The sequence below is a fragment of the Pleurodeles waltl genome, chromosome 6 (genome assembly GCF_031143425.1).
Source record: "Pleurodeles waltl isolate 20211129_DDA chromosome 6, aPleWal1.hap1.20221129, whole genome shotgun sequence".
Taxonomy (NCBI): Eukaryota; Metazoa; Chordata; class Amphibia; order Caudata; family Salamandridae; genus Pleurodeles; species Pleurodeles waltl.
Window position 1 is genome coordinate 739,632,626 of NC_090445.1, and position 15,631 is coordinate 739,648,256.

The 15,631-nt window shown below is 41.8% G+C and overlaps 1 protein-coding gene across 2 annotated transcripts in view; it reads left to right on the forward strand.

The window, feature by feature from the left end:
- The window catches only part of HSPA12A (heat shock protein family A (Hsp70) member 12A), a 365,561-nt gene that overhangs the window by 166,409 nt on the left and 183,521 nt on the right, over positions 1-15,631 (forward strand). The window lies entirely within an intron of this gene.

The following is a 15,631-nucleotide window of genomic DNA, read 5'->3' on the forward strand; positions in this document are numbered from 1 at the left end:
ACCTTAAAGTGATTGACCTACAGAAGTTGCTTTTGTATTTGAAGAATGATTGGTTTTGGGATAGCAGTGCTATTTTTTAATATTAGTCTGATGATGGTATTAGAGGAGGCAGTTATGTAAGCTTCAAGAAGATTTTTAGGGCAACATGTATCAAAATTAGTGAATTAGATTTTCCAATTGAAATTATTGCTGAATTGCAATTTGGAAACTGCAATTACTAATGTGTGATTTTTTTTCTAAAATAGCGATTCGTAGTGGGTCACAATTCGACCTACCTCTTTAATATTAATGAGGCAGGACTCAATTTGCGACCCACTAGGAATCAACGCCATCACAGGGTTTGTGACCTGCTGAAGTCAACAGACCAACATGTCTTTGATTGCTTTTAAATAAAACAGTCTTTTTTGTTTTTAAAGAAACCTGTTTCCCTTAAAGGAAAACAGGATGCATTTTAAAAATAAAGTTATTTTTTCTCTTTTGTTTGTTTAAGAAGAGGCAGTGGTCCCCTGGAGAACTGCCTCGTCTTTAACAACCTTATTTTTTACATTCACAAAAGGGAAGGGGTCCCCAGAGGACTTTTGGCAATGTATTACCACTACAAAACATTACTGCATACCATTCCAATGTGTTATTTGGAAGGGACACCCCTTCCAAATGCCAAATCGGTTGTTGGTCGCAACCAAAATTGACTTGTGTGTGACCGCAAAAAAGCTTGATACATCTGGCCCTTAGTGAGGTGGAAAAAAGATCTGCAGGAAGTCAGAGCTCAGAAGGATCCGAGTAAGATCAGGCTGAGGGTGTTTCCTTTTCAGTTGAAGAGGAAGGTGGACTGATGGGGCTGCTTGCAAAAAGACAAAGTCATTGGTAAAGAAGGAAAACCTCTGGAGTGCAGTGGTCTGAATGAGCTGAGGTGATTGTCCGTGCATTAAGGCTGTCTTAAGTCATCACCATTGTCTTATTAACTTGTCACTATTTCTGTTGCTGGTAAAATGTATTATTCATATGGAATGTGCTACTTTTTTAAAGTGTCCCACCACTTTCGGGCAATAGCTTATGGTCCAGGGGAGCCTATACCACACAGCCAGGGTACACAAATAGTTGGTGACTTGTGTCGTATATGCACCTGTGTGTGTGTTTCTAATCATGCCACTCCATTATGATCAAATTGGTTTTCTTACAGCTAAGGATGGCACATTAATATACATCTCTTTTCAAGAAACAGCACAACACAATATTCAGTACTGGATTTAACCACCTTAAAAATAGTTAACCCCTCTTTCACATTTTCTTTCCAGAATTCCACCTAGTCTGGATAAAGACAGTTACATTTTTTGTCAGAATATCCAATTATAATGCTAGAGAAAACAAGCTATAAATCCAAAACAAAGAGAAAGTTTAAGTAAGATGTAGCATAAATGTTAATATTGACCCTGATGTTACAGTAATCATCTATACGTGACAATTTATGCATTGTGTTAAATTATTAATAGTTTTGTTGTAAAGCGGCGCACTAAAATGTTATAATAATGTCCATTCACTATAGGCCATTGAACAAAAGTGTTGTGGTATAGTTTTTAAACTTCATATGTGATTAATCAGTTTGTTTCTATGTTATGTGATGATGTTAATTAACAGCCTGAACTAAAATGATAATAGTTTTCTGAAGAGAAGTGTTTTAAAACTTACATGCAAATGTGGAAAAAGTAGTTCTGTGCTATAGTTACATGAATGGGTAAACAGAGTTATTTCGTTTAAATCTACTGTGCCCTGAACACCGACAAAGCTTACTAATATTGAAATTATAATTTTGCATGTTACATGTGTATTAATTGCATAAATGAATGTGCCGTTTTAATTTACTTTGCTTAGCCTAAGTGCGGCCTACAAGGCCCTGTTTCCTTACTGTACAGAAACTATTTAGTCATTCTTGCTAAAGTGATCTTAACTTTCAGACATCATTCTCATGAAAATACTAGCTTGGAAATAGATATTTTATTGTTTTGCTCATAGTGAGCCTGAGAAACTAACCTTGAGCCCAGTACATTCAGGAACTGTGGAATGAAGTATCTATAAAATTGTTTCAACACGCACAAATGAGCTACAATGGACAAATTTTCTCATGATGGACTTTGGAATCTTCATAGATGTTGCAGTCTATGTCGCATGACTGCCTTCCATTGGACAATTTCACCTTTTATGTCATATGGAGTGATGGATGGACAAATCATTTTGCATTATGAACTTTAATTTACCGTTCCGCAGCTGCACTTTGATCAGAATTTCCCACTCTTTACTGCTTGCTGAGCCCCTGGGACGCGGAAAGGTATACTCCTCTCTACCCTTTACCCTACTAAATTACAGAGAATTATTTATGTTACTCTGAGCCTTAATTTGTAATAAACACCCTTAGACTTTATTTCAGCTTGGAGTATTCATTGTGTGGCTAAAAGAGTCATACTGTTATTTTAATTGGCTACTGTGAAGTTTGGTGCCATTGTCTCTACACTGTTATGCTAGGTGACCTCGTCCAAAGTATAATCCTGTGAAGGAATATGCTAGAGCAAATCTGGTAGCAGAGTACGGTTCCTCCCACATAGTTAGGCATAGTGTTAGGGATGTAGGATTGTTGCCCTGCAACTTGCCCATTCCAAATTCTCACAGCCCAACTTGTGCCCCATGGTTCCCTCCAAAGATTGATGAAATTACACCATTGTTTGAGGGATGTTTGAGTATAGCTAGGGTTTCGCTTGTATTGCTTCTGGCATGAGATTGTGGCAACGTGTGATGTTGTGAAATGTTTTGCAGAGTCTTTGCACTTGTATGGTTGTGGCGCTTAATGCTAATACGTAGTTGTTTTTTGGAACAGGTCCGCCATGGCCTAAGATTCAAGGTCAAGGCACAAGTGTAGAAGACACTTGGGTAATTTATTGTCTGCAATGAGGTGCTTGTCAAGAGAATTCGTTGACAGTGCCAATAGTTTTCTTTGAGTAAATGTGGGTTTGGTTAATATTAAGTGAATCCTGAGTGCACATAGAGGATCTGTATCAACCGGAGTGAGAGTTGCTGGTCACGTTTCATTTGTTGTGTAAATGTGAAAGCCGTAATTGGAAAGTGTTAATACACTGTACTGATTTGAAGGGTTTGGTTACCCTGTCCTCTAGTGAGCAGACAGGACATTGTGTTTTTTTTCTTACAATATTTGCATTAGGTTTGCGTGAAAGGTGACTGTGTGAGAGAAGTTGCAAAGAAGGGTGAGTTGCTGCAAGGAGTGAGATTGACATCATTGTGTGTTGTGCTGGTATAGGTCGGTTGGTGTGAAGCCGCGCTGGTATTGGTGGGCAGTGCTGCATTGCCACTGGTTGAGAACATCGAAAAGAGGATTGTGGGAATTAAGTTACTTCCTGCTACAAACAAAACGTTTATTGTGATTTTATTGAATTTGATTGAAAGTGAAGTTCTTTAAAGCATTAAAAAGTGCATTGAGAGGAGATGAGTGCATTCGAGTGAGAAAGGGAATAGAAACCCCACTCAAATGTACTCCAGGTCACTATGTTATGTCTGAAAAATGTCTTCATGCATGTTTGTGGCTTGAGCAATGGAACAAAGTTACAGAGAAAATAGTTGCATTAGCATTTCCCCGCTATGGAACTTTTAATATAAGAATTCTTGAAAACCTGAGGCGTTTGCTTTATGAGATGAAACCACCGTTGAGACCCGCACAATTTGAAGCACTTTGTACTTGGTAATACATAACGCAACAGAAACTAAAAAACAAATATGAAAATAGAATGCAGAGACCATTATAAACTGTTGCTGAGGCACAATGGAATGATCAGCAGAAATCCTGGTGAGCAAAACTATTGAGGGAACTAGATTGTATCCAGCTATTACTAGTGAAGAAGGAGAAAGCACTAAACCAATGACTAAGAGAAAGGCAGGGAAACAGAATAGGCAACAGATACTGAAAAGAAAAAAGCTGAGGTATATGAGAGTGATTTGGATGATGAATTTATAAACCAGATATTGCTAAATTGTCCACCTCCATATCATTTTGTAGAAGTAGGAACAAGTGAAGCTGCATCAGATGAAAACCCCAATGCGCCTACTGCTCCAGTTGCACAAACCCTGAATCAGACAATACCAGTTACACCCGCTTATTCAGTAGGACACACTCGTAGTGTGAATCTAATAGTTTAGAGCTTTGGCACAAGTCAGCCTGTACATAGTCCTAATGTAAATCAGATTGTACTGAATTCTCACATGACCCAGTCAGTACAGTCACCTTATGTGAATCGGCTAGCACAGAGTTTTAATTTGGGACAACCTGTGCAAATGTTCAGTCTAAATCAGCCCATACCGAATGTTATTCTGACTCAAACAGTACAAAGCTTAAGTAACCATCATGTCAGGGCAAAGTGTAGGAATGACAGTTCCCCAGAACCAGATGAATTATATTGGTCCAGACTCCAGATGCATTAGCAATTCCTGTAGCCATAGATCCAGTTATTACTTTGTACGCTCCAGGTATGTCTGGAAGTAATGCACACTCATTAAGAGTCCCAACTGTTCCCGATACTCCAGTTACATCCAATGGGATGTCACCAAACAGTTTACAAAGATCAGTACATTCAAATGATTCAGAGATGGAGAGAATTTGTTCTCTTCTGAAACTATTAACCCCTACATAGATTTCAGGTCCTAGTTCAATAACAAGTCAGACAGGATTTACTGCTGATGTGAGGTTTCCTCAGAGATCCTCACCATATTTTGTGCCCAGAGAAGACACCAAATTTTAGTTCTAGTACCCGTTAACACACCATAAGACATTTCTATTGTAAGATATGTCTTTTGTAAGTACCCCAAATCAATCAATTGCAGGACCTTCAAGAGCAGAAGTTTTGCAGAGTAATCCAGTGAGTTTGCGAGGTTTTACAGCACAGCAATTAAATGATTGGCTAAATAATTTTAGTCCAGTAGGTGTGACAGGTGTAACAAATTGCAGTGCAAAAGCAGATAACATTCTAGAGAAAGAATCATCACTGAATGTGTGCAGACTGAAATTGGAACTACATTAAATGATACTGGGAACTCTAGGCACTGCCCAACTAGTTACTTACACTATGGGTAAACCATTGTTCATGTGCAAAGATATTACCAAATGTGCAGGACAAGCTTATGAAAGGTTATCTGAAGTGGGTGAGAAATATAATGTGGATTTATAAAAATCAAAGCCCCTAAAGAGAAGTTACAGATTGGAATTTAGTGGCAAGGAAATAGCGAACATGAGACCTCCTGGAATTAAATTGCAGATTAGGGAATTAATCACGTAATCCAGAAATGACGTGCATCAGGTTAGTGGAAGGTTGATGGGCAAAGAAAAGTGATCAGAAAAAAGCAAAAGCTGATGTGCCTCCAGCAGGAGCAAATCGAGCTGAGGCTAATGTGAAAATGCTACCCATGAAAGAAATACCAGGTGGAGGTTATGTTCATGTACCTTAAAGTAGAAGTAATATATTATCATTAACCAAATTTGAGAAAAAAAACAGTGGAATGGTATGAGCCAATAGATTTGTGAAGCTTTGAAAATGCCTGTGGGAAGATTTGAATACATTGTTTGGCCTTGTGGTTCCGAGCAACTTGTGCACTAAGTGTAAGGTTTTTGTTGATTGGCCTGAAAGTAAACCTCCAAAAGAACCAGTAACAGGCGCGCCATCTAAAGAGGTGCCAAAAAGTATTATAAGGTAATTGGCTTTTTGAAAGACAAGGTGTCTCTAAAAGACATTGATTGGCTATGGATTCAACTACTCAAGAATCTAAGGAGTCCATATGTTCCTATTATGAGAGATTGTTTCAGGCTTTCAAACATTACAGTAGTGCTGAAGCCATAGGGGCTACGGATATGGTTCATTTTGTGCTCAGATTTATGCAAGGATTGAAACCAAAGATAAGTGATAAGATACATCAGCATTTGATGTATTTGTTGGCAGAACAAACCAGTGGTAAAAAAAACCTGCAGTATGCAAAATACTGCAGTGATGAATTGGAATTGAAGCAGAAAAAGCTGAAAGAGAAAGTAATGGTGATGCAATTAAATGCTGTACAGAAAGCTAGTCAGAGTCCGCAGTTGGTGGTGAATTCTGGTGATATTCAAGAAGTGTAACAGCAGGAAGCTAATGTTTTCCAGCCCAGAGGCAGACACCATGGAGATCAGGTAGACCAACGTGGTGGTGTTGCTGTCCAGACTTTGAAAAGAACTAATCCATGTCACTTGTGCGGATATTTGGGACATTGGAAATTAGAGTGTCCTCTTAATGTGAATAATAATCAGATGCAAAATGGAAGTGTAATGCAGGCACAAGGTGATAATCAAGTTCAAATATAGAGAATTCAAAGACCTTGAGCGCACAAGGGTAAATGTACCCCAAGGACAGTAGATGCAGGTACCACAAGCTCTGATGGCTCAGCAACAGATTAATATGTCCCGGCAGAATTTAGTTTTAGATCAGGTTGCAAATATAGATGTGAATCATTTGGCATCACAGTTTCCTTTAATAGATCTGAGTGATGAGAATCTTTCAGAGATTCTTCAGTTGGATTATTCAGATGATGAAGATTTTCTGTTAGGTGCTTCCTTAGAAGTAGATCTGTGTGGTTCTTATGTATATGCCTATGTAATAGGTCACTACATGTCATTTCTGGTTGACACTGGGGCTCCACGCTGCACTGTCCGAACATCAGAAGTACCAAATTTATTTAATTTGTGGGAAAAATGCTGATTACAGGTTGTCCAAATGTTGGTATGGTATATATGATTTAGGAGTAGTCTTTCCAAAGATTTATCATTTTTAGAATTTGAATGATCCCGTTTCAGCTGAGAAGTCAAACTCCAGAGTCAAGAGAGCTGTCAGTGCGTCAGAGATTTTAAGTGATATTTTTGTGGCCATAATTCCATCAGAAAGTGTTATCCTGAATGATCATAAGATAAGGGAGTTGTCAACAATTGTAGATAAGCTTCAACAGACACTGCAGGTTCCTTCTTGTTAGTAGACACAGAAATGGTTGCTCTAAGATCAATGACTTTACAAAATCGTCTTGCATTAGACATTCTTCTCGCAAAAGAGGGTAGAGTTTGCAAAATGCTACAGGTCGAACAGTGATGCACATATATACCTGATATCAGTAAAGAGCTGAGGAAGTATATTTTGAATGTGACAGACCTGAAAATGTATCTGAAGGAGTTAGAAGCACCAGAGTCCTGGGAAGCAATAGGTAGTGGTTTATCAGCAGTTGTAAATTCATTTGGGAACCTAGGAAGAAGGCTTGTTGGAAGTATCCTGAGATCGATACAGATAGTTACCCTGAGTATGTTAGGTGCTTTTGGTCTATTCAAATTGTACAAGAAACTGAGAGCAATGAGAGCAATAAGAGGTGAAAGAAAAGAGAAGTTTGAGATGGAGACTAGATGATGCCTATATTACAGTCACATTAATCAGTTAGAGGAGTCCAGAAGATCTTACCTGGAACGTCTTCAGAAATTTTGAGCTGTCTCATTGGTAATGAGAAGTTGAAGTTCAATGTGATAACTTGATTTGCCATAGGAGGGGCGCTGATGTAGCAGAAATGTTAATACTGTCCCTGATGTCATACTAAACATCTATATGTGTCAATGTATGCATTTTTTAAATCAAATGATTAATAGTTTTGCTGTAAAATGGTGTACTGAAAAGCCATATTAATGTGCATTTACTCTAGGCCGTTAGAGAAAAGTGTTTTGGAGTAGTACTTAAACTGTTTCATTAATCAATTAATTTCTAAGTTATAATTCATGATGTTAACAGCTTGTGCTAAAAAAATATTAGTTTTCTGAAGAGAAGTGTTTTGAAAGTTCCATGCAAATGTAGAAAAAAGGTAGATCTCTGCCATAGTTACATGAATGGGTTGACAGAGTTATTTCGTTTAAATCTACTGTGCCATGAACACTGACAACGCTTAGTAATGTTGAAATAATTTTGTATGTTATATGTGTATTAATTGCATAAATGAATGTACTATTTTAATTTACTTTGCTTAGCCTAAGTAAGGCCTGCAAAGCCCTGTTTCCTGACTGTGCAGAAAATGTTTAGTCCTCATTCTTATGAGAATGCTAGCTTGGAAACAAATATTCTATTGTTTTACACATAGTAAGCCTGAAAAACTAACCTTGAGCCCAGCACATTCAGAAACTGTGGAATGAAGTATGTAAACAGTTGTTCAAACATGCACGAATGAGCTACGATGGATGTCTTTTCTCATGATGGACTTGGGAATCTTCACTGATGTTGCAGTCTATTTCGCATGACTGCCTTCCATTGGACACTTTAATCTTTTGCGTTATATGGAGTGATGGATGGTCAAGTCATTTTGCATTATGAACTTAAATATACCTCTCCCCAGCTGGTCTTTGGTCAGAATTTCACAATCTTCATTGCTTGCTGAACCCCTTGGAGTCTGAGAGGTATACTCCTCTCTACCCTTGCCACCTTGGGAATGCTTCCTGGGACTTAGAGATTTCTCCCCTGACCCAGAGAAGAAGCCTCTTCATCGAGCTTCTGAAATGGTGACACCGTCCTTTTTTTTTACATACTGTAGGAAAGTGCCTTTTTAGACATGGTCACTCCTCCACCTTTTGCCTGGTTTCTGGTGCAATTTCCACTGAAAGTGCACCGGGTCCCTGCTAAACAGATCTCCAGTGCCAGATCTCGTTCACTAAAACTGCAGTCATTTTTCCCAATTGGCAAGCCTTTAGTTGCTATTGTAAGTCCCTAGTAAATGGTACCCCTGGTACCTAGGGCATGGGGTACTAAAGGAAATCCCCTGAGGGCTGCAGCACAGATTGTCCAACCCTCAGGGACCCTCTCACCTAAGTGCACACAGTGCTGCCTTGACGGGCTGAATGTCTCGGTGCAGACCTAACATGAAAACCCAACATGGCACACAGCCTGTGTGCCCTGTCCCCTGTAACATGCATGCAATATATTTAAGTCACCCCTCTGGCAGGCTTGCAGCCTTAAAGGCAGGGTGCATTTTATCATCTGTGAGGGCATACCTGCATGGGCACATATGCCCCTGCTATGTCTTTGTCGATTCCCAGACATAGTAAGTGAACAGTGCAGCCATTTTAAGTACATATGCTGAACACTGGCCATTATGAGTTCCCCAGCTACCTGATGGCTTCACTGACAATAGGTATGTTTGGTATCAAACATCTCATATTAATGAATTAAGTGATGGATTTAATAATACATGCACTCAGAGGGCACCTTAGAGGTGCTCCCTTGAAACCTACCAACTCCTAGAGTGCGCACTGACTGGTCAGAAACAGTGCAGCCACTTTAGACAGAGTTCAACCCCCTGAGGTGAGAGCCCATGCTCTTGAGGGTTCAGAACTAAGGTCTGCCCTGGACAGAGGTGGCATCCTCTCCCAGGTAGGATGGGCATTCCAGGATGGGGAGCTTCAAAGGCCTTGCCACCTTTGAAATGCGAACCAGGCCTCTCCAAATGGTGGAGGAGGCCGACCCCCAGTTCCTGACCCCACTTTTGGAGGCAGAAGAGGCAGGAAAAGTAGGTAAATTAGGAGTGCACACTTTATGCCAGTCGAGCCCCTAGGGTGGACACTGCTTTCTAAATTCCTTCATCTTGCATGGAAGGAATTAGGCCAATAGGATTAGGGCTAAGTCACTTCCCAAAGGAAGTGGTCCTAGGAAGGATGTAGGCACCCTTGAGTAGCCCATTGGCTACCACCTCTCCCTCCATGTAACACCACCAAATTCAATACTTGGGTAGCACCCCTGAACCCTAGAATGAGATCCCTTATGACCTAAGAAGAGCTGGACACTACAGCTTTGCAATAGCAGAGAAGACTACAGACACCAACTTACTTGGCCCCAGCTCTACCGGCCTGTCTGCTGCCCTCAAAGAACCTGCAACAAAAGTCGACCAGCCTTGCAGCCAGTGACCTCCAAACCCTTGGGAGGACTGCCTGCTTTCAACAAAGACCAAGTTCTCCCGTGGACAGCGGACCTGTACAGAAGAAACCAACTTTTAAAGACAAAGACCACATCCCTGAGGAGCTGCAAAACCGCATTCAGACCACCTCTGCATAAGACGCCCATGGCCCGAGTTCAAGTGGCCCACCAGTCCTGTGAAGGTTACCCAGCAATCCTGAGTCTGAGTCCACCATGGGTTGAGCCCTGTCAAACTGCCTCCAAGCCTGCAGCCTCAATCTGAAGACTCCAGCTGACTGCGACCACCCTATAAGCTGAATTCTGACACCAAAAGTTACACCTGCATCCGAAGCCCATGGACCTAGTGGAGCTGGACCGACGACCAACATCAGAACTTACCTGGGCAGCTGGGGGTTTCCTTCATCAAACTTCCTGGCCCGACCCAGCAGCCTTTTTCCAAAACCAATCTCCCCCATTGGCTAACATTGGGAGCCCGACCCTGTGTTGGCACTCTGCACTCAGCCACCCCCCATACTGCTGATGGTGTAAAATTTGGTGCTGCCTTGTGGCCCCCTCTGTACTTACCTCAGTTCCAGGAGATCGACCCCTGACCTCGCTCTACCTACCTGTGAGCAGTGCATCTTTGGTTACCCCAGCTCCATAGCATAACATTGAATGCCTGGCACTATTTTGCCACTCTGCACCCAGCTGCCGTCCCTGTGCCGCTGAGGGTGTAAGTTTGGTGCTGCCTTGTGGCCCCGGGTGCTTACCTTAATTCAAGGAGACCAACCTCTGATGCCACTTTCACTTACCTGTAACATTGGGCACCAACTCCGAATTCCACCCGGTCATCCCTGTGCCACTGTGGGTGCACTCATGGTGCTGATCTAAACCTCGCCTGGTGCTGATCTGAACCTTGCCAGGTGCAAAACTGCATTTTTGTTTCCCTCTATAGGTTAACATTGAAGAGTCTGAAATTTGCACAGAAACTATTTTAAATATGCTTCCCTTATAACGAAGTTCTTTGGTTTAAAGCATATAAAAGCAATTGTTATTTTTCTAAATTGGTCTTGGATTTGTTCTTTGAGTGTGTGTCTCATTTATTGCCTCTGTGAGTACAACAAATGCTTAACACAACTTTTTTATAAGCATAACTGCTCACCTACGCTTCCACAAAAAGAGCACTAGCCTTATCTATTTCTGTCTTTGCAAACCTTTGGGGATCCACTGAACTCTCTGCGCAGTGTACTTCATTTTAGTGCCCTGTATAGAGAGGCAGCTTCTTACACCTACATTTTGAAAACCTTTGTTAGTCACTTGTTTCCCCAGATTTCCTTCTTCAAATTCTTCTTCTCCTTTTTGTGCTTTTTGCCTTTGTGCCTACATGTGTTCGACATAGCACATATAAAAGGGATTTGCCAATTCTTAGGTTTACTCCTTGCCTGGGTTACTAAATTGCAGAAGTAGAATTGCTGAATGAATAACCAAATTAGACAGCATTTGTTCCCTCTTTTTCAAATGTTGTAATTGCTCTGATGTATAGCATTTTACTCCTCAGGGGATAGGGTGTGGGAAGAGACACTGCTCCCAGCAGTAGATCCAGCAGGGAACTTCCTCTCTCTGGGCTCCCCTCTCTCATTTGGAACCTGTGTAAAGTTGTCCCCCCCCACTTCCTCCTGAGAGCCACTGCCCTCATGTGTTTCTGATTTGGGATCATGTAGGAGGTTCCAAAGCCTTAAATCCTTTGCATGTACAAAGAGGTCCTCCCCAGAGTCATCTTATGGTGTTGCTACCCAGTGTATTTCCACATAACAACATAAGGATGTCTCAAGATCCCACCTTGTGGATCTCCTTTTCACAGGCAGACGTGCAGATAACTCTCAGCTCCTTCATAGTATAGGCCAGTGGTTCCCAACCTTTTGACTTCTGTGGAGCCCTACTTTATCATTAGTGGAACCCGGGGACCCCCACTGAATAATTTTAGGAATCTGGAGACCCCCTGCTGAGTCATTACTGAAAGCTTGGGACCTAATCTGTTAATATTGTTTAAATTTCTAAGCAGTCGCGGACCCCCTGAGGAGGCTTTGCGGACCCCCAGGAGTCCCCGGACCACAGGTTGGGAACCACTAATATAGGTGTTAGGGTGCCAAAAGTTAATTTCCATTCTGTCAAGGCTTCACAGGTGCAACAACTGCACAGATTTCGAAGTTGATCATCATGAAGTAAGAGTAACTTTAGAAAAATGACCAATTGAGAGAAAAAGGCGAAACAGTATATTGGTATATAATGGACTGCGATATAGAAGTTGTGTACGCCAATCACTGTATGTAAAGTACAAATACAAGTCCTATCCTCATTGCTGATACCCAGTGTTAGAAATGGTGACTCTAGTTGGCACTGGCTTATACCCTGTGAAAGTAGGGACCCTTACTCTAGTCAGGGTAAGGGAGTCACGGAGTGAAGATAACCCCTGCTCTCTCCCTTGGTAGTTTGGCTTAAGCAATTAGGCTTATCTCAGAGGCAATGTGTAAAGTGTTTATACACACACACACACACACACACACAGTAACACACTGAATACACTACAAATGGACTCCACGCAAGTCTAGAATAATAGCCAATATTAATCTGAGTAAAACCAGACCAAAATGACAAAAATCAAATATAAGCAAGCAAAGATACAACATTTTCAAAGATTAAATGTAGCATAGTACTTAAGAACACAACAGCTCCAACTAGGGCTATCAAAACGGCTTGATGGAGTCTCTTTTAACATTCCGGCACCACCTGCGAGTGAGCGCGGTCAGCCAGGAAGTCTTGTAGAACCCGGTTACAGTACCTTGGAAAACGATGAGGAAACAAATGTGTTGCACGGAGTTGGGGAGGTGAGGTGTTGCTGGAGCTGGTGCTACATTGGTTCCCCACTGCCACCGGGGAGGTGAGGCGTTGGTTCCTTACTGCTAAGTAGGGGAGATGTGGCATCGGTTTAATTATGGTTGTAGAGGAGGTAATGGTGCGTTGGCGGAGAGGCGGCGGTTCCTTAGGACAAGGCAAGGTCGATTAATCCAGCAGGTCAAGACGTGATCCATTGACTTTGTGGTGTCGCGATCACACCATGGGTCACAGGAGCTGCATCATAGTTATAGTTGAGAGCCACGGATGTCAGTGACATGGCAGTCTAGACTCACGCTGTGACAGGACTGCGGAGGTGCTACAGCAGCGTCTGGTCTGCTTTTTAGGTCATTGCACTAAGTGGGGCCCTTGAACTGAATTTGGCACCACTTGGCAATTCAGAACTGTCAACAAGAGAGCCCAGGTGCTGAGAGATGAAGTATTTGATGTCTCTGACACTTCTTCACAGGAGACAAGTTCAGTCCAAGCCCTTGGAGAACTTTTGGAAGCAGGATGCAGAAAGCCAAGTCCAGTCTTTTCCCTCCCAAAACAGAAGCAGCAGGCCAGCACAACAAATCAACAGGCAGAGTGGCTTTCCTTACTACAGGAACCAGCTCTTCTTCCTGGCAGACTTCCCTCAGACCAGAAGGTTTCTAACTATGTGGTGTCAGAGGTCCAGTTATTAAAACCCATTCCTGTCTTTGATGTAGGCAAACTTCAAAGAAAAGTCTTTTAGTGCACAAAACCCTGCCTTTCCCTCCCTTAGCCCCCGATACACTCCAGGGAGTTGGAGACTACTTTGTGTGAGGACAGGCACAGCCCTTTCAGGTACAAATGTCAGCTCCTGCCATCACTCTAGTTCAGGAAGAACCATCAGCCTGGTGATGGGCCATCAGAATATGCAGGGCACATCTCAACTCCCTTTGTGTGACTGTCTAGAGGAAATGCACAAATAGCCCAACTGTTATCCTGACCTAGACGTGTATTCAGCAGACAGGCAGAGGCACAGAATGGCTAAGCAAGAAAATGCCAACTTTCTAAATGTGACATTTTCAAACCTACAATTGCAACTCCAGCTTCATCAAAATATGTATTTTTAAATTGTGAGTTCAGAGACCCCAAACTCTACATCTCTATCTGTTTCCAAATGGGAAATTGCACTTGAAAAATATTTCAAGGCAATCCTAATGTTACTCCATGGGAGAGATAGGTCTTGCAATGGTGAAAAATGAAATTAGCAGTGTTTCACTATCAGAACATGTAAAACACACCATTACATGTCCTACATTTTAAATACCCTGCCCATGGTGCTACCTTGAGCCTACCTTAGGGGTAACTCACAGGTAATAAAAGGGAAGGTTTGGGCCTGGCAAGTTGGTGCATGTACCAGGTTGACATGGCAGTTTAAAACTTCACACACTGACACTGCAATGACAGGCCTGAAACATGTTTGCCAGGCTCCTCGTGTGGGTGGCACAAGCAGTGCTGTAGGCCCACTAGTAGCATTTGATTTACAGGCCCTGGGCACACCTGGTGTGCTACACTAGGCACTTACTAGTAAATCAGATATGTCAATCATGGATAAACAATCACTAACTTATACAATCTAGAGAAGGAACATGTGCACTTTAGCAGTGGTAAAGTGCCCAGAGTCCTAAAGCCAACATATACAGGTCAGAAACAAATAGAAGGAAGAAGGCAAAATGTTTGAGGATAACCCTGCAAAAAAGGACAGGTCCAACCCTTTCCCATTCTGTGTGCTGTGGAAGCAAAGAGTGAGTGGCAGTTGAACACACCAAAGGATGAAGAGCGCTTACCCAAAGCCCTTCTTTGTATGTATAAACGCATCTATTTTATTACCATTTTTTAGATCCACCTTTAAGACAGCTTTAGCTGTCTCACCAGACTATTGTTTTAAGGAAAAAAATATATATGATACATATATATAGTGGCTTTTTGTCAATCCTCTTCATTCATTGATTTGCTCAGTTATCAGTCACTCTTTGCTTCTGCCCACCCATCGTACCATATGGGGAAATGGTTCACCCACTTCACCCATTGTTTTTAGAGTCAGGCCTGTGAGTGCATGCACTAGTGCATGCGTCTCGCTTGGAAGACTCTGTTGTGTACCGTAAGTGGCTTAGAGCCTGCCTGACGCTCACCATTTGTTGGCTTGCATGGCACTCTTCTTTACAGTCTCGTAATTCTTCCACTTTAGGCCTGGCATAATTTTCCTTCCTCTCTGTGGAGCAGGAACCAGGCACTGATTGATTCAACTTAATCAGTGCCTCCCCTCTACTCCCGATGTGATTGAGGTACTATTTTGTTCTTTTTACCTTCTAGTGCCCTCCAAACAGAAAGCCTGTGATTGGCAAAAATGTGCCCAGCAGGGCAAACAACATCGCAAAGTTTTCTTTTTTATAGCTAACTTTCTTTTATTTTGCCAAGTCATCTTTTCTCACTTTCTACTCATGTTTTTTGTTTTGGCTCATGGGTGCTCCTTTCAAAAGATTATCTTGTTCTAAATATTCCAATACAATATTTATTTATGCAATCTTACAAAATTATGCTTTAACACATAATAGTGCAGTACACCCCAATCCACCCTAATCCAATCGGCCAGACTAAATCCATCCCAGTTCACCACACTTTAGCCACTAATCCACACCACTTCATCCAAACCACTCACCCCAGTCCTGTCCAACTCACTCCACTCCAATCCTCCCAACCACTCCAGTCTAATCTGCCCCATTCCA